At 42.4% G+C, this 18,643-nt stretch overlaps 1 protein-coding gene across 2 annotated transcripts in view; it reads right to left on the reverse strand.

Annotated features, from left to right (window-relative positions):
- Positions 1-18,643, reverse strand: part of mid1 (midline 1) — a 159,076-nt gene that overhangs the window by 125,157 nt on the left and 15,276 nt on the right. Inside the window, exon 1 of one of the 2 annotated variants that reach the window (XM_052014852.1) lies at positions 1,032-1,079. The exons of the other annotated variant lie outside the window; for it this stretch is intronic. The gene's annotated coding sequence lies outside the window, so the exon portion shown is untranslated. Of the gene's footprint in view, positions 1-1,031; positions 1,080-18,643 lie in introns of those variants that run through there. 2 annotated transcript variants of the gene reach the window in all.

The following is an 18,643-nucleotide window of genomic DNA, read 5'->3' on the forward strand; positions in this document are numbered from 1 at the left end:
GGTATTATTTTAAAAAAAACAAGTATTGAATCTCCCGCCTAACATCTGCTCCTCAACCAACATCACCAAAGCCAACCACCTAACCATTCCTGGTTTTGAGACATTGCTTTACACATTTCCCACATTAAAACATTAGATGAAGTTCAAAAAGGTACTTTGTTGTCTGTGATGTGCTTTGGCACACCTTGAAGATGTTAGTGGTCCATTGAGATCACAAGGGGAATATTTCCGTGACTCTCATCAAATTAGACATTACAGGTGTTGTTGAGTAACAGCTTTTGCTGCCACTTTTGAAACAGTAACCATGGAAACAATTGGTTGTTAATCAGTGAGGCAATCTCAAACAGAGAGGGTTAAAACTGCTAATGTGATCACTACGTCTTTTCCAAATTATTACCACCAAATAAACCAGCCTGTGTAAAACTCAATCACCTCACAACACTGGATCATTGTATTAACCCCTCTATCAGCTAAGCAGCTACTGAGTCCCCAAAACAATGTGAACACAAAATAATCCTTGCCACACACAACCACAGACATCCCAAAAAAGCAAGCGAAGAAAGAAATCTCCATTCTAAACAGTGCGATCACTCTGAACCAATTATAGCCACGTCAAAACTGGGGCTTCACAAGTAAATCAAATAATGCATTTATTAGCAAGCTACAGTAATCATAGACCACTGGACACTTCCCAAAGAAAAAGGAAGACCCATCCAAAGAAAACTGACCCCTGCTTTTCTGCAAGGCTTATCCCTATAAGGTATACGGAAAAAGTAATACATTGCATTGTACATCCACAGGCATCATACACACAACACACCGCTTTATAAATCTTCACTCCGGAGGTCAGCTTTTTTTTTACTGTGTTCTTCTATATACTCCAAAAACACTATTTAGTATTTTTTTTAAAAAAAGCACAAGGGTTCCTACAAGTTTGACTGAAAGTGCACGAGAAGGTGGAACCTCCCACTGTCTCCACTAATCCGGTCCCACAGCTGTCAGCAGTGAATAGGCAGCCATTTGATACCCACCAGTGGATTCCAACCGGGCTCTGATTGTCTGGACATAGCTGAGAGAAAGGTCACCATCACAGCACTATCAAACTGGAGGTTTTAGCAGCAGTGATCCAGCTGCCAGTAGCCCAAGTAGTCCAAGCCCCACTCTCTATCAAGCTAATAGGCACTCCTGAAGCAAACAGGAAAATCGAATATACAATGACAGGAAAAATCAGCTCCACCTAAAACCACCTCCGTCAAAGTGTGGCAAAGAGGGGAGGACTGGGCGGGACCTCCAATCTTCAGCCAGTCTGCCAGTGACCCTCCAGCTAAGTCTCTGCTTTCTGTCTCCAGTTTCAGCCCGAGCTCACTGAATAAACAAGGAGGATCAGGTTCTACTCAAGAACGTCTGCCTAACAATAACTTCTTGTCAACAGGACTTTTGGAATTTTCATCTTAGACATGACAAGGAGAAATGGCGCAATCTGTAATGTAATTAAATACTCAGCAGAAAATAGGGGCCCTGTGATTCCCAAGCTCCTAATGGGAGACAATTTCTTTCCCACAAGCAAATATCAATTTACTGATTGCAACCGTGACATCACCCAGAGCTGATTAATGTGGAACATCCCATACTGAAATCCCTGGATGTGTTACAGCCCATAACAAAACCATGTAGTGTGTTGCGGCTTATAATAAACCGCTTTAGTCTGTTACGGCCTATAACGAACATGGCCTATAGTATGCTGCAGTCCATAATAACCCCCTTGTAGTAGGTTACAGCCCACAATGAAACTTTATAATCAGTTACAGCCTACAATAAACCCTAATAATCTATTACAGCCCATAGTAAACCCCTATACTGTTACAGACTATACTAAAACACTTTAGTCTGTTACATGCTACAATGAACCTCATTTGTTACAGCCTAAGAAGAAAATCAATGCTGTCTGTTACAGCCTATCTTGAACCTCCATTGTCTGTTGCAACTGATAACAAACCCCTGTAGTTAGTTATTGCCTATAATAAATGTATGTAATATCCTACAGCATATTATAAACCCCTGTGGTTTCTCATATTCCATCATAAACCCTTGCAGTCTCTTACCATCTATAATGCACCCCCGAAGTCTCTTATTGTCTATAATAAACCCTGTAGTCTGTCACAGCCCATAATAAACTCCTGTAACCTCTTTCAGCCTGTTATAAACCTCAGAAGCCTCTTACAGCTTCTAATAAACCCCTCTAGTCTGTTACAGTCCATAATAAAGTCCTATAGTCTGTTACAACTTTTGATAAACCACTGTTGTCTATTACAGCCCATAACAGACTGCAGTGGTCTCTTACAGTCCCTATAAAACACTAATCTGTTACAGCTACAATAACACTGTGTTACATTCTATAATCAATGTGTTGCATGCTATAATAAACCCGTACAGTCTGTTAAAACCTACAATGAACCCCAAGAATGTCGTGCAATCCATAATAAAACTGCTCATAATTAAATTCTATACATTGTAGCTTATAATTAATTTCTACAGTTTTAAATTTAAAAAAAAATCCCTATATTACAGTCCATAATAAGCCCCACAGTCTGTTACAGCCTGCAAAAGTACATCTTTTGCTTCCACAGATGCTGCTTGACCTGCTGAGTTCTTCCAGTGTTCTGTTTATTGTTCGATGCTTTATGTAATTGGGTTCTAAAATAGCGCTGCTTCCATGGTTCTACAACAAAGCATTGTAAGCACCCCAATGCCAGAGGAGCAGCCCACACCCAAATTTCATAGCATTTTAATTTCCCATACTCACCAGCTTCGAGCTGTTGAACTTTGGAGTGCTGGCCTTTCAATTCGCTCCCAGGTAGCATGTTGTCAAGATCAAGAACAGAGTGATGTGGGGTTCTAACCAGTGGAGTGTTACAAAGAACTTTTTTCAAGTTGATTGACTGCAGAGAGTAACCGAAAGCACCACAGTGTTGGCCTCCGGTAATCCCAAGGCAGCATTCTCACCACTAAGCCCAAAGGCTGTGGATTCCAGTCCCACTCCTGATACTTGAGCACGAAGTTTAGGATGACAATCCCAACTCAGCACCAAGGGGTGACCGCACTGTCAGGGATGTCATCTATTGAATGAGATATCGAATGAGGACCACATCAATTCACCACCTTGGGTGGACACTATTTCAAAGATAAAGATGCACAATAGCTTGTTTTCTAGGTTATATCATCATGCTATGTGCCATAGCATCTGGTAGACCAGAGCTGTTATGAGAGGGGCCGAGGTCAGGCCAGGAGAGCCCGAGGAAGGTTAAGGTGGTAAATTAATGGGTGAGTGTGAATCTTGATATGGGGTGTTAGAGAGGGATATCAGCAGCAGGATTGGGGCAGGAGCTTGGTAGAGGGATCAAGATGAGAGTCATTAGATGTGATGTGGTATGTCAAAGGGAGCTCTGGATGAAAGATCAGCTCTGAACAGAGGTGAGGGAGTCACAAGCTAGGGAAATAGATGGTCACAAAGGAAGAGTAATGTGGGGTGAAGCACAATGTAGAATCACTACAATAGCTTTGTATTTAGCAGAGGACCAAGTTGAGGTGGGTTCCTGGCTTTACAGGAGCACATGGCCTGTTCTCTCCTTGGTGATGGATCTCAAAGTACAGGTGAACATAGAACATTACAGCACAGTACAGGCCCTTCAACCCACAATGTTGTGCCGATATTTTATCCTGCTCTGAGTGGTTCTCTTCATTGCTCATCACTGTACACATCTGGATTTCTTCACATGTTAGGGCATCAAACAGAGGAACTGGACAAAAATTCAGACTTGTGGGACTTGCAGAAAGTCCTCAATTTTTCTTTGCAGTTAGGTTTTCAGTGAAATTGGATTGGGTACCACACAAACATATGGCCCTACCCAATCCAATTTCCAGACTGTAGTCAATGAGCCTGTGGTCTGGTCAAGAAGGAACCCTATGCATAGCCCTCGGCTGCCCACACAAGGTGGTCCCTCCTGCATCTCAGATCACAGGAGGAAAATTACTGCCTTTCCTTGACAGAGTGGAAGAATACAAGTTTTCAACTTGCTGTCAAGATGATCACTTGAGAACATGTGAGGAAAATGTGGCCGAACTGATCATTTCTTTTAGTCAGAGTCAAACTTCAGCCTAGGTGTTGCTCAGAATGCCATCTGCTGCAGTCCTGTTTATCTCTGTGGCCCTTTAATACCTGGTGGAAGTCTCATAGGAATATGATTTTATTTTTATTTCCTTACGATATGGAGGCTATTTTGGCCCATCGAGTCTATATTGGCTCACAGGACAATCCCGCTCCCCACTAATTTTCCCACATTACTATTAACTCCTCCTCTACTTCTTCGCATATTCCCATTAACTCCCACCAGATTCTACCACCCACCTACACCCAAGGCAAACTACAGTAGGTAAAAACTCGTATTTACTTTAACAATCTCAGGAAGTACCAAAGCACTCCAAAGCCAATGAAGCACTCTTTAAAAACAAATGCTGTTGCTGTCGAAACACAGTGGCCAACTTAGGTAAGGCAAGATCCCACAAACGATGAGATGCTGATCAGAACATTTTCTTTTATTTTGCTGATATTGTTTGAGGGATAAATATTGACCAGGATCCTGGGATTATATCCCTTTGTTTCATCCAATAGTACTGTACTTTCTTTTACGTGCACTTGAGGGTATACAGGAACCTAGCCAGCTGCACTCTTACTTGCCCACTTCAATACAGAAGGAGGTCATTCAGCCCACTGAGTCCATGCCAGCTCCTAGCAGAGCAATCCAATCAATCCCACTCCCTCTGTAACTCTAACATTCTCTCTGTCCTATCAAATCCCCTTCGACTTTTTTTTGGTCATTTACCTACACGAAGGGATAGCTGTGCCACCATATTCAGCAATGAATGAATATGACCTCCAATGTGAAGCTGATTTTGATCTAGGATATCTCTCCTGTTTGGCCTGCTCCTCCTCTAGTTACAATGGCAACCTCGTAGGGAGCTGTTTCTGCTGGAGGCTGAAGAACACAAGCAAGGTTTCATGCCAAAAAATATCCACTTGATGCTCCCGTCTCTCTGGGAGCCTTCACTTATGCATGGAATTAAAAGGGACAGGAACAGGTGAGAATGCATTAGTCAGAAGTGATTACTTGAGTGAAGTAGTGTGACAATACAGTGATCACATCCAATTGCTGTGAACAGACTGAAATGTGATTCTTCTCCCACGAGACCTCATCAGTTCTTCCCCATTGCCTCTCTTGGAATGGTCAATTAATTTGATGGCTTAAAATGATTCTCACTTGGAGTTCTACTCGTGATTTCTCATCATTGAATGAGCATTCACTTCATTGGCTTGAAATATTAGCCCCTCAACGGATCTGAATTACCAACTGCATGATAATCTGCTCAGTGTATTACGTTTTGTGCCTTGCTCCAAGCTGCATTGGCTGCCATCAATGTTGATCAGCTGATCACAGCGTAAACACCTGTGAAGTGTAGCTCTAACAAAAGTGTATTTTGTCTGGAGGTCAGTGCACTTTAAGGGAAGTGTCACACATCAGGGTTCCTCTCGTGTCGCAGCAAACACAGACAGAGCATCCAGAATCAAAGGCCACAGGTCTAGACAGAGTCCAGCACTAGAAGGCACAAAGTTGAGGTGAGAGGGGAGAAATTTAAAAGAGATGGGAGGAACAAGTTTTTCCACACAGAGGAGGGTGGTTATCTGGAACCAACTGCCGAAGAATATTGTAGAGGCAGATACAATTACAAGATCTGAAAGGTGTTTGGACAGGTACTTGGATAGGACAGGTGTAGAGGGATACAGGCCTAAAGCGGGCAAATGGGAATTGTGTAGATAGGCATCACAGTCGGTGTGGATGAGGTGGGTATATTTCTATGCAAAACAACCTTTCCTGAAGGCTGTGACTCTGCAATGTCTGGTGCAACAATTTTTCCAAGTGTCATATCACATGATACGAACTAGTTCTTAATGGCACCCTGCACATAAATATACATTACACTACTTCTGCTTAAAAAGAAATAAACCTATGCATTCAATTAAATTATTTACACATACAAATTCAATTGCTACTTACATCAACATATAGTTCACCTGATCTTTTGTTATCCATCTTCACTGAATACTTTACTGCAAGCAGTACTTGCTATCTTTGAAGTATCCATTCCAGGAACCAGGAATTCTAGTGGATCACTTCCCTAGGTGGACCCCTGGTCCCACATTCTGCTCTGTTATTGTTGTCTCAACTCAAGTTTCTTCATGAACTTGAATACTTTGTAATATGTATTCTGGATCACCATCTTTTTGAGTCACCTGCATGGCTTATCCAAACAAAGTCCAATAACTCTTCAAAAATCAGAGGACTTAAGCTCATACATCACTGGATTCCATGAACTCAATTGCAACCACCTCTAGTTTGATTGCTTCTTAAGGCTCTCCATCTTTGTGCCTCTGCTTTCGCAGCACCTTGCATCCTGTCTACCACACTGACTCACAGTAGACACTGGACTTTTCTTTCCTATTGAAGTCTCCAACCTTCCCTTTCAAGATTATCGCCGAAGCTTTCAGCTCTGATTGATGTTCTTAGGTGCATATTTCACTCTGGGGAAAACATCCCAATGCGGATCATGGCCCCAAATCCAATTTCCCAACTGGTATGAGTTGATACAGAAATGATCGCTAACATGATTTACTATGGGTAAAGTCAATGTTGGATCAGACAGTGGTGGAAAAAGCAGGACAATGCAAACCACACAATGTGAAATTGCTGAACATGTGTGAAATGAGAAAGCTCACAAACAAGATTCAAAAACTTTTCCTCTCCTCTTTTGCTTCTCCTCATGGTCTGATACCCGGCTCTAGTGTCTGGGTCATGAACTGACCATGGCCTGCATGACAGGATGTGTCACCTACTCCAAAATCCATCCAAGCTGACACTTTATTGGGGAGCATTGCAGTCCCAGGGGTGCACACTTTCAAAAGGCCCTCTCACTCTGATTGACTGCTTCAAATCTCCAGTGTCTTGATGAATATTTATTCTCTAGTCAACATCACCATAGAAAAGGATTACTTTGTCATCACCACACTGCTGTTACTTGGAGCCTGCTGTGAGAAAATTGGCTGTCATATTTTCTACACCACAACAGTGACCACATACCAAAATACATCATTGGCTGTCAAGTACTCTTAGACTTCTTGGGGTTATAAAAATTGCCATCTCAACGAAGTTAATTATTTCTTTATGGGGTGCTATAAACCACATGAGAACACCCTGGTTAGTGTGACTGTTTGGAACCTGCGAGCTTAGAAGGGAACTTGGTGATGAAAGGAGATCGACTGGAAACATTAACTCTTAGATGCTGTCTGACCTGCTGAATATTTCCAGCATATTGTTTTACCTTGATGAACATAATGTCAGTCATGGTCACATTCTACCAGTCTGTGATCACATCTTTCCATTCTCCTTAATCATGCTGCCACCAATCAGAACAAGTAACTGCTTTCTACTTACACCATGGCAATTGCAATAATTCTGCTACAAACAAGCAGCAGATGTAAATTTGTGAAACAAAATATGAGATGAACTGGGTCTTCTCCCTCTTTGTGATGTCTAGATTAGCTCTCATTTCCTACAGGTGAAAGACATGTTCCCAGCTGTGTCACATGGCTCTCAAAAAGACCCTGTGGGGAAAATGCCTTCCTCATTTTAGCAAAAATAGCAAATCTGAATATGAAACAGATTTCATACCTGTGTTAGATTAACACAAGGAATTTCATCCCCTTCTTAGTCTGTTACTGTCCTTGAATCCTTTTGTTTGTTTTAAGACTGAGGCACCCTGTACTGAGATCAAGACAGACAGCAATTGCATTGGAGTGGAGGAGGGAGGTCTGTGCCCTTCCACCTCCAATCAAGCAGCTTTTCCCAACACCTTCTGCCCATCCCTGATATTTTTATTACTAATAAACAGATGTGCACTGAGAAAGTTTCTGTTATCCGTCAGACACTGTCATCCCTTCAGAGATCCTTCCCTTTTTATTTCCTTTAAATATCTTTGTCCAGTTTTACTTCATAACATAAAAGTGGCGGGGAGGTGACAGTTCATGAACTAAAGACAAGTGGAGTCCCACCACCAAGCAAGGGCAATCTGCATGAGTGCTTGCTCAGTCCACTGTCTCTTAGACAGATAAACTGCCCGGAGGCAGGAACTGCCTGCAGGTGAATGTAAACATCTCAAAGTGAAGGCACCTCAAACTCTGAGCAGCTTCTAAGGAATGTTTAGAATGCTTGTCAGAGAGCACGGGGAAAAGTGCTTGAAGTTTCGGCATTGAACCAGACCATTTGACCCCAAATAATCCATAAGGCTCCTCCCAAGCCTCCTCATCTCATTGCTTTTTCCCTTACATACAAACTAGAAGAGGAAGGCTGTTGGCCCCTGGAACTGCTCCGCCATTCAAAAACAATCGTGCCAGACCTAGTTGTAACCTCATCTCTGCATTCCTGCCTACCCCCACTAACCTTTCACCCCTTGATTATCATGAATCTATCCAGCTGTGCCTTCCTAAGGCTCCGCTTTTAGTGCTTGGAGAGTTCCAAAGATTCATGACACTAAGGGAAAAAAAACTTCACCTCATCTCTATCTTACATGGATGGCCCCTTATTTTTAAAATGGTGGCCCTGATTCTAGATCGTAGCACAAGAAACATCCATTCCACATCCAACATGTCAAAACCTCTCAGGATCTTGTGTATTAATCTAGCCAGGAGCAAAGGTCGACATGCCACTGAGGGAGTAAGCCCCCACAATAATCATTAGGCATGTTATGTATACATGGACATCCTCATATGTGATTAGTATGTGCATGTTCAATGTGTTTCCTCAAAATTTAAATGCAAGTGTCAGTGCAGACATAACACCTAGCTTCCCTTCGAGGCATTTATATCATGTGCCTGAGTTATCAGTTTCACGGTCTCGTCACTCCCCAGGCAAAGAAGTTAGTTTTGAACTCCCCTTGGATTTAATAGTGACCAAGCTATACTTCTGACCCCCTAGTTTGATACCCGACTTAAATCTTGGTTGGAATGAAAGCAGAGTATACTGGAAATACTCAGTTATGAGAAAAAGATTCATGTTTCAGCCTGGTGACCCTTCATCAAAACTAGAAATTTGAATCTAAAACTAGTTTTAGATTCAAACAAATTGTGTGTGTCTCTCTCTCTCTCCATAAATGAGGTTTTTTTTTTTGCAATTTATTTTTTTTTAAAACTGCAGGTTAAGTAGATAACTTATCCGAACACAAAGGGACCAAAACTAGGTGTGGTGCTGAGTTGATCCCTTGAGTATGTAAAAGCAGTGAGACGTTTCAAGTAGGGATGTTTATTTGTTGTTTTTCATAAACAAAATTGAGCCTTTTTGTTACGAAAGAAATATTGTTTGACTTTCAGTTTCTACAAAGCATAACCAAATTGAAATCAATAACAACAAACTAGTTCAAACCATTAATTACTCAGTAAAACCTTCAATTTCTTTCACATCATCATAAACACCTTTGAATTTTGCTCCCGTTCCACCCACATTTTTTACTCTTCTGCCTTTTCTCACAACAGTCACGCCACAGACCCACACACCCCACAGACCAGGACACTGCTCAGTGCTCTACACCAGCATTTTGAAAGGCATTCTTAAAGCAAAATGAATGAAAATATAAAATCTACAAGCCTGATCTTCAATTTAGGTGCAGGGTTTTATTGATGAAATAAACAGGATCTTCTCGATAGGCTTTCCAGGGTGGGAATGTGGAGAGAGGCATTTCTCAGTTAGACTTGGAAATATCAGGCTCTCTTTATGGGATGGAATGGAAGACTGAAGACGGCAGCTGGAGAGAGTTGGCAAAGGGAGGAATAATGCTAATCTTGTTTGAAATCTGGCAAGTATGTGTCTCCACAGCTTGTCTAATCAGGAAACCACCTCCATCCAAAACGAGTCCTTCAGTGGAATTTCCTAGTTTCTGTGAGTGCCTGCTGAAGATCGTTTCTGTGTAAAGTATCATTTTAGGGTGCATTATAAAGCCATGGAACTGGGTGTGGCGTAGGAATCAGAATCTCATAGTGCTCTGTTTTATGGCTATAAATGAAGAACAATCTATAGCACTAACGCACTGCAGTCAAGTGCACCTGAAAGGCTTTCAAACCAGGTTAACTTTAAAGATTTCCCTCCTCCCCTCTGTTGTGTCCTCATTCATCTTCTACCTACACCTCCTCCAGGCAGCTGAGCTGTGCTTCACAAGTCATTCACCATCTTCTCTCAACTGGCACCATCAGCACAGGGGTCATTTGGTGACTCTTGATCTCACCCTATAATGGACATCCCCTTTATTTTCTCCACCTCTCCCCTTACTTAAAACAGGCTGAAGGGTCACCAACTAAAACGTTACCTCTGTTTCTCTTAACTGAGTTTCTCCAGGGCACTCTGCTTTTATTCCAACCGAGATTAGGGTCAGTTATCAAACAGCACTGGACCCCTTCCAATATGCTATCGAGAGCTGACTGTCTTCTCTGACATTCATAAAGACATCCGGCATAAGGAGTGAGCTGCCAGAGGAAGTGGTGGAGGTGGGTACAATTATAATGTTTAAAAGATATTTAAACAGCTACATGGATAGGAAAGGTTTAGAAGGATAAGAGCCAAACATGGGGAGATAGGACTAGCTCAAGTAGACAATTTGGTCGGCATGGATGAGTTGGGCTGTCGGTCCTGCTTCTGGGCTGTATAACTCTATGATCCTATGACATTTATGCTATTATTGCTTCTGGGTACTTCTTACGCACAGGTTGGCTTCTGCATTACAATGGTAACTACACATCGGTATTGTGTTAGGCAGGTGGTGAAATGTGCTATGGAAATACAGATACTTCCCTATTTGGTGACCCAGCTGCAGGAAGGAGGAAAAAGCAGGTGGAGAACAGAAGTATCAATCATCCCTCTGACCCAGTGTCCAGTGGAGGTCCCCACCCCAAACACTTATTCACCTCTGCCCCTACTGACAGTAGGGCTTGAAAGTCCACTAACAACTCAAGCTCAAAGGAGAATGGGACACATAAAGTAAGATTTTTTTTAGTTCAGTGCACTTCATCGACTGCAATGTGCTTTGAGATATCCTGAAGCAGTGAAAAATGCTTTATATCTGCTAATTCTTTCTCTTCATTGTAAACTGGGCATGAATATCAGGTGTGTAATATGTTTTAGTGTCACGTTCCGTGGAGACATAAACGCAAATCGCATGTTCACTGTTAATTACACGCACTGCTCGTTCAGTTCAACACCAGCAGTTAATAAACATTGCCATCTGGTTGCCTCAGTGACCGTGGATGATTAGAAAGAACTATTCGTAACAAGATACGGCTTTCTTATTTAAAAAAGCATTAATGGACTGTCACGCTCACGGATATCCTGGTGAGCTAATCATTTGCTTGCACCTCTTGATAAATACCACACTAGCATAGCTGACTGTAGCTATACATCACTGCCGTGACTGAATGATTAAAGAGAAAGGCAGATGACATTGTATGAACACCTTGCTTCAGCAGAGCTTTAAGTTTTATCTTTGGTTAGAAACCTGCCCCAACAGCCACACATCCTGCCAACACCACCAGGGAATAAATCCCAAAAAGCATTTTCTGGAGAGAAATGACCCACACTATGACAGAAAATTCTTAGAACAGAGTTTGCATATATTTTAACCATCCCTCCATGCACCAGAGAATGCAAAACCCTCCAAGAATCTTCAGGAATGAAAGTCGATCTCCAGGAATGTGCTATACCTGGGGAAAAAGCTCTACCACCATTTTGCTTGTAATAAAGAGATATTGGAAGAGTTTAAGAACTCTTTTTGGATGATTGTTGATATTCAATTAATCAAGTAATAAATAGTTTACTTATTATTGAAATAATGCAAAGAAGTACACTTGTGAGCACATTGTGCAACCCACAGGAGGCCCCTTGCAGCTGAAGATGGTGGATCCTTTGATGAAACTTTTCATTCACCCAACAAGATCTGGCAACTCCAGCACCAATGGCAAAGTAAATCTCAAAGTGTTGATTCTCACACTTACTTTGTCATGTCCATGACTTAGGAATCTAATGGTGTCGCGTATGTTTTCCAAGTTTCACTGGATTGTACTGAACTGCAGCGTAAAATTGACTGCTGACTGCTGTTGGTACAATGTCATGCATGTGGTCCATGATGGAACTTTGATCATGTTGTTTACAGCATATGGCAAGCTTAAGCCCCAATAATGTTGAACATGCACGGGTGGTGTTTGCTGTCACTGCTGCTGTATTGGAATGAATATGTGCAGCAAAGAAACACAACCGGCCAAGCACAGGAAAGCAGGTTTTAACAGACGACCCTGTGCTTGTGATGTGTAAAGGGATAAACTATTAATTACAGCTTTGCTGGGAGTTTGTTGCAACATACGTCAAAATGGGCTTAGCCAAATTGTAACAATGGAATGAATTTAATCCTTCAGTTGATGCCTTTTAGAACATGAGAAGTAGAAACAATAGGCCATTTGGCCCCTCCACCATTCAATAAGATCACAACTTATCTTTCACCCCATATCCCTTGACATCCTTGTTATCCAAAAATGTGTCAGTCTCCGTCTTGAATATATTCAGTGACAGAGCCTTCACAGCTTGGTTGGGTCAAGTTTTCTAACAATTCACTACTCTCTGGTTGAGGGAATTTCTTTGCATCTCAGTCCTGCACAACTGAGTCCTTATTTTGAGACTGGTTCTGGTAGAAATATCTCTGCATCTAGGCTCGTAACAATTTTATGTTTCAATGAGGTCATCTCTCATTCTTCTAAACTCTAGAGAGTATGGGCTATCATCTGTTTTATCTCTCTTCATAGGACAATCCTACCATCCCACGAATCAATCTGGTGAGCCTTTGTTACATCCCCTCAATCACCATATATCCTTCCTTGGGGAGACCAAACCCACAGAATTTTCCAGATGTGGTCTCACTAGGGCTCTATATAATCTCAGGGTGACATCTTTCCTCTTGTGCTAAAACCTTCTTGCAATAAAAGTCAACATACTGTTTGCCTTCCTAAAGCTTCCTGTACACCTGCCTGTTAACTTTGTGATTCTTGTACAAGGACAACCAGGTCCTTCTGAACACCAACATCTTTCAGTCTCAGTCTCTCACCACTTCATAAATATTCTGCTTTTTTCCTTATTTTCTACCAAAGTGGAAGACTTTCACATTTTTCTACACGATATTCCATCTGCCACATCGTCACCTATTCACTAAACCTGTCTGTATTCCCTTTAAACCATTCTCCATTCTCCTTACAACTCACACTGCCACCCAGCTTCATACCTTATTTTTTCAGGGCATGCCTTTCCTTTGAGTGCCTGTCCGTGACACCATGCTCTCCAGCCCTTTGCTCAAGCTTGAGTTGCTGTCTGTCTACATCAATGGTGCTGAGGTCGAGAGGGTTGACAGCTTCAAGTTCCTGGGAGTGAACATCACCAATAGCCTGTCCTGGTCAAATCACGTAGATGCCACGGCCAAGAAAGCTCACCAGCACCTCTACTTCCTCAGGAGGCTAAAGAAATTCAGTTTGTCCCCTTTGACTCTCACCAACTTTTACCAATGCACGGCTTGGTACGGCAACTGCTCTGCCCAGGACCGCAAGAAACTGCAGAGGGTTGTAGACACAGCCCAGCGCATCACGGAAACCAGCCTCCCCTCCTTGGACTCTGTCTTTACCTCTTGCTGTCTTGGTGAAGCAGCCAGCATAATCAAAGACGCCACCCACCCAGGACATTCTCTCTTCTCTCCTCTTCCATCGGGTAGAAGATGCAGGAGCCCGAGGGCACGTACCACCAGACTTAAGGACAGCTTCTACCCCACTGTGATAAGACTATTGAACGGTTTCTTTATACAGTGAGATGGACTATGACCTCACAATCTACCTTGTGGCCTAGCACCTTATTGCACTGCACTTTCTCTGCAGCTGTGACACTTTACTCTGTACTATTATTGTTTTTACCCTGTACTGTTATTGTTTTTACCCATACTATATCAATGAACTCTGTACTAACTCAATGTAATTGCACTGTGTAATGAACTGACCTCTACGATCAGTTTGCAATACAAGTTTTTCACTGTACCTCGGTACAAGTGACAATAATAAACTAATACCATTGATACATGATACACACACCATTTGAGCACTGCTGCTTTAAGGGATCCAACCATTAGGTTAAACAGCTCAGATTCTTTCATGTGAGGGTGTGACTCCCAAAATGTGACAAATATGCAAAACCATAGAAAGGACTGCAAATCTCACCACTTCATTGCGCGAGGCTAGATGGCTTCTGGACAAACTGGTGAGGGATGTCCACAGAGATTTGTAGCTCTCACTCTTGTGAATGAATGTTAAGCCTATATTTCCAATGCATTAAGCAGAAGCAAATGATCGACAGCCTTAAGGTAACACGTTCTATTCACTTTCTGACTCCATGTTTGCATATCTCGCACTTCAATGGCTGAAATATTTGATCTGATTTTAACCAGTTGGTGGGATAGAGTTCAAGGGCGTGGTTTGACACGTTGATGCATTCTTAACATTTCAGTCTTGGATATTTCTGGCATGAAAGAGTCATCCATTAAGGGAAAATGAGGGCCTTCTTCAGACCTTATGGTGCCACTGTTGCTGGATATCGTGGAAAGCCCCCACAACAGCTGGCCTTCCTGCGAAACACGCTACCTTGAAAATGGTGGCAGGCACATGCATGGTAAGTTTGGATCCTTGTTTTAAGATTTCTAAAACCCCTCCCAGTACCAACCCACCCCATCCCAAGAACAATTCTTCAGTGAACAATTTATGGAATAGTCTCTAGGACAAGTAATGGAAACAGTTTGTGGTGATTCATTGCAATTAAATAGTTTCCATTCAAAAAAAATCATATTTTGGTACAATGCAGGAGTTACAGTTTGCATGTGGTCACACGGAGATTGTGCAAACTCCACTAAGGCAGCAGCAGAGATCAGGATTGAATCCAGGTCACTGGAGCTGCGTGCACCTGCTGTGCCAGTGAGTCTTGATGAAAGACTATTCCAGCCATCTTCCTTTCATGTCTAGCTGGAGAAGGGCCAGCCGGATGAGTCACAGTGATGGCCTGTGCCCACCCATGACATTGTTTCTCTCCGGGGTTTACGTCAGCCCGTCTGTGTGAATGAGGAACAAAGGGTTTCAGTACAAAGAGAAGGAAAGACTTGCATTTATGCAGGACCTTTCACAAGCTGTCCCAAGGCACTTTACAGCACTTCTGAAGTGCAGCCACTGTTGTAGTGCAGAAAAGATGGCAGTCAGTTTTTGCACAGCAAGCTCCCACAAGTAGCAATGATATACCAGCCATTGTTCTGGCTTCGACTTGGAAAAATATGAATAAACATTTTTCACAATGAGCAAACAGATCCGTCTGCCAAAGCAGGCTTGCAAGGAACAAATTTCCTTTTCAATATTTGCCAACCAAAATCAAACAAATGTCTCTGAGTCAGTGACAGTTAGAGTGTCCATTTTCCAAGTGGGCATTGTGATGCACTGTCAAACCGCAGAAAGTTTCCTGCACTCCCTGTCAGTCTCTTCATTCACTGCTGAGCTTATGTCACAGCGCCCAAGCTGGGCCACGTCAAACTCAATCCCCTCGCAACACAAAACCTTCTCAAAGGCACCATCAAACCCTTGAAATCAGAATTTCATGCACCACCCCCCAATAGCTTCGAAGTATGCCTTTACCTTCTGAAAACACAGACACTCTGCTTTGTTCCAAGCTTGCACTGCAAACAAATAAACTACACTCATTGATGGGCAAGGGCAATGGAGCCAGCTAGCCAACTAAAGCGAAGGTTTCATCCACTATGCTTTGGCTAAAAATGCTATTTAGTCAATGGGTCAGTGCCTGAGGGTACAGCTTAATGGAGCTTCTAAGTTGGTGCATGCAATTGTATAGTTAAATTTACATAGGAAACAAGAAAGCTCATTCAGATACATTTTCATTCAGATATACTTTCCTTAATTGGACGGTGAGTGTGTGTGTGCGTGCATTTCCCCATTTCTTTGCACTTGTCTCTCTCAGTATCTATTTCTGTGTGTCACTGCCTGTGTGCCTCTCATACTGTGTGTGTCTGCACTTGTCCCTCTCACTGCCTGTTTGTGTGTCACTCTCTCCATATCTCTGCATGGGTCATTCTCTTTCTGCACCCCCCCCTGCCTGTGTGAGCACCCCTGTGTGCCCATCAATGTCTGTGATCTGTGTGTGCACACCTTATGTGCCTGTCTGTGCATGCATGTGTTAAAGTGAGGAGATGGGGTCAATGTGCAGTCCTCACTAAAATTTTCCAGTCTTTAATCATACTCATCTGTCTAAAGATCCTAGAAGGATGATTAATACTAAAACCACCCAAGAATATTAAAAATGAGGTCTCTGCACATCTGGCTGTCAGAACTTAAGCAGCTCATGCCTACTTGTGGTTAGATTTCTTACTCCCTGGTTTGTCCTGGTTATACTTGATGCAACATAGTAAGTAGAAGCAAAGTTAGCCTTTAGAAATGGAGCCTGGAAGGGTTTTGTCCAAGTACAGTTGCCTCCTTGGTAGATAAACACTAAATCAGAACCTCATTGAAATCAGTTACCTGCAAAGGAAAGGAAGATGTGCAACTGCAACCATGACAGAGTTAGAAGGAATGTGTTCAATCCCCATTCTAGAGAACCAAGCAAATAATGACACAGCTTTGAAGAGAGTCAGTAATTCACTCAAGTATTCAGAAACAGGTTTGGAATCAGATTTATTATCACTGACATATGTCATGAAATATTTGATGTTTTTCAGCAGCAGTGTACTGCAAGATACAAAAATAAATGATTTTTTTAAATGTCTTTTGTAACATAGTAAAGTACAAAAGAGGAATTCCTAGGTAGTGTTCACGGACCATTCAGAAATCTGATGTCAGAGGGGAAGAAGCTGTTCCTGTAGGTCTTCAGGCTCCTGTACCTCCTCTCCAAATGGTAGTAACTTGAAGAGGGCATGTCCTGGATGGCGAGGGCCCTTAATAATGGATTCCAGCTTCTGGAGGCAACACATCTTGAAGATGTCCTTGATGGCAAGAAGGATTGTGCCTGTGATGGAGCTGGCCGATTCAATATTTATCCTCAATTAACAGCATTAAAGCAGTTATTTATCTCAATGCTGCTTGTGGAGCCTCACGGTGCATCAACAATCTGTTGCATTTTGCTGGATTAAGTGGCATTGCAAACTGGCAGTGTTGTCCAGGACTCATGTCAACTTGGCCCCAAGAACAAAACAGCACAGGAACAGGCCCTTCAGCCTGTGGAGAGATGTGGAGACCTCAGCACATAATCCAGGCTGGCACCCCACAATGTTGAGAGAATGCTGAACTATCAGAGGTGCAGACTTTTGACTGAGATATTACACCAAGATGATCAGCCTTCTCAGGAGACTTGGTCAACATGTGTCCCTCAAATGGATCTAGGTTAACAGTTTATTTATCTCTGCCTGGTTCACAGTAGCTTGTTGTACAAATTTACTTCATCAACTTTGGCTGTAATCCTCTATAGCCCTGCAAGGTCTAATGGGTGGTCTTGAATATCCTGAGTAGATTCTAAGAATGTCTGAGATACATAGAATAAAACATGCATTCCCCCATTACTGCTAGATCAGCTTACTTTTATCTGGAAACTACTGGATTGAGTTAAACACTTTATGACACTGGTTTCTAAGCACCACGTAACTCAAATTCATTCTTCCCAGAGTGAAGCACAGGAACCACCATTTCCAGGTTGTTCTGCATTCCTGGTGCCCCTGATGTGATTGCCTTTTGGGGCATTATGGCTGAGCCAGGACCACACCACCCTTGAACTGGGCACTTTCTGGAAACCTGTCCTGCCAAACACAGCCTCGGACTAGGAACCAAGGTAGGCAAGTCAATTACTTATCTTTCATCCCTCCCTCCAATCTTCAGTATCCTAGGCCCTGGTCTGCCACCCATTTGGTATTCTCATACTGCAAGTCTTGTCCCCAACTATTCTGTTCCTTTCTACACCACCTAATAGTCCTTGTATCCCCGATTCCATCACCTGTCCAACTCACCATTCATCAGTATGCCATTATCCCACACCAACCCTAACCATCCAAGAGTATACCAGCCTCAGAAACAGTAGTGGGTGGCACATAACCTAATCTGAAGGTGTGTAACATCTGGTCAATTACACTCAAGGCCTTGGAAACATTCATTTGCACCTCAGTGCACTAGAAGTTCAAGTGCACTGTATGGATGTTAGATGCAGTTCTTTCAATTAATCAGGCCAATTTTCAGCTCAGTTGCTAAGTTTTAATTGCCAACAGTAAAAATTGATTTCAGTCATTTCATCAACACCAACTGTTGGCAAAAACAGTCAGTGCATCTGAGAGATGCATGGAATCAAAATCTCTGCTTCACCAGCAAAACATTACATACTAGTGATGAATTAAAGTTGTCAGCAGCTATACACTGAGAAATTAGATGTGTTCTGTATAA

Source organism: Pristis pectinata, chromosome 4 (assembly GCF_009764475.1).
Source record: "Pristis pectinata isolate sPriPec2 chromosome 4, sPriPec2.1.pri, whole genome shotgun sequence".
Taxonomy (NCBI): domain Eukaryota; kingdom Metazoa; phylum Chordata; class Chondrichthyes; order Rhinopristiformes; family Pristidae; genus Pristis; species Pristis pectinata.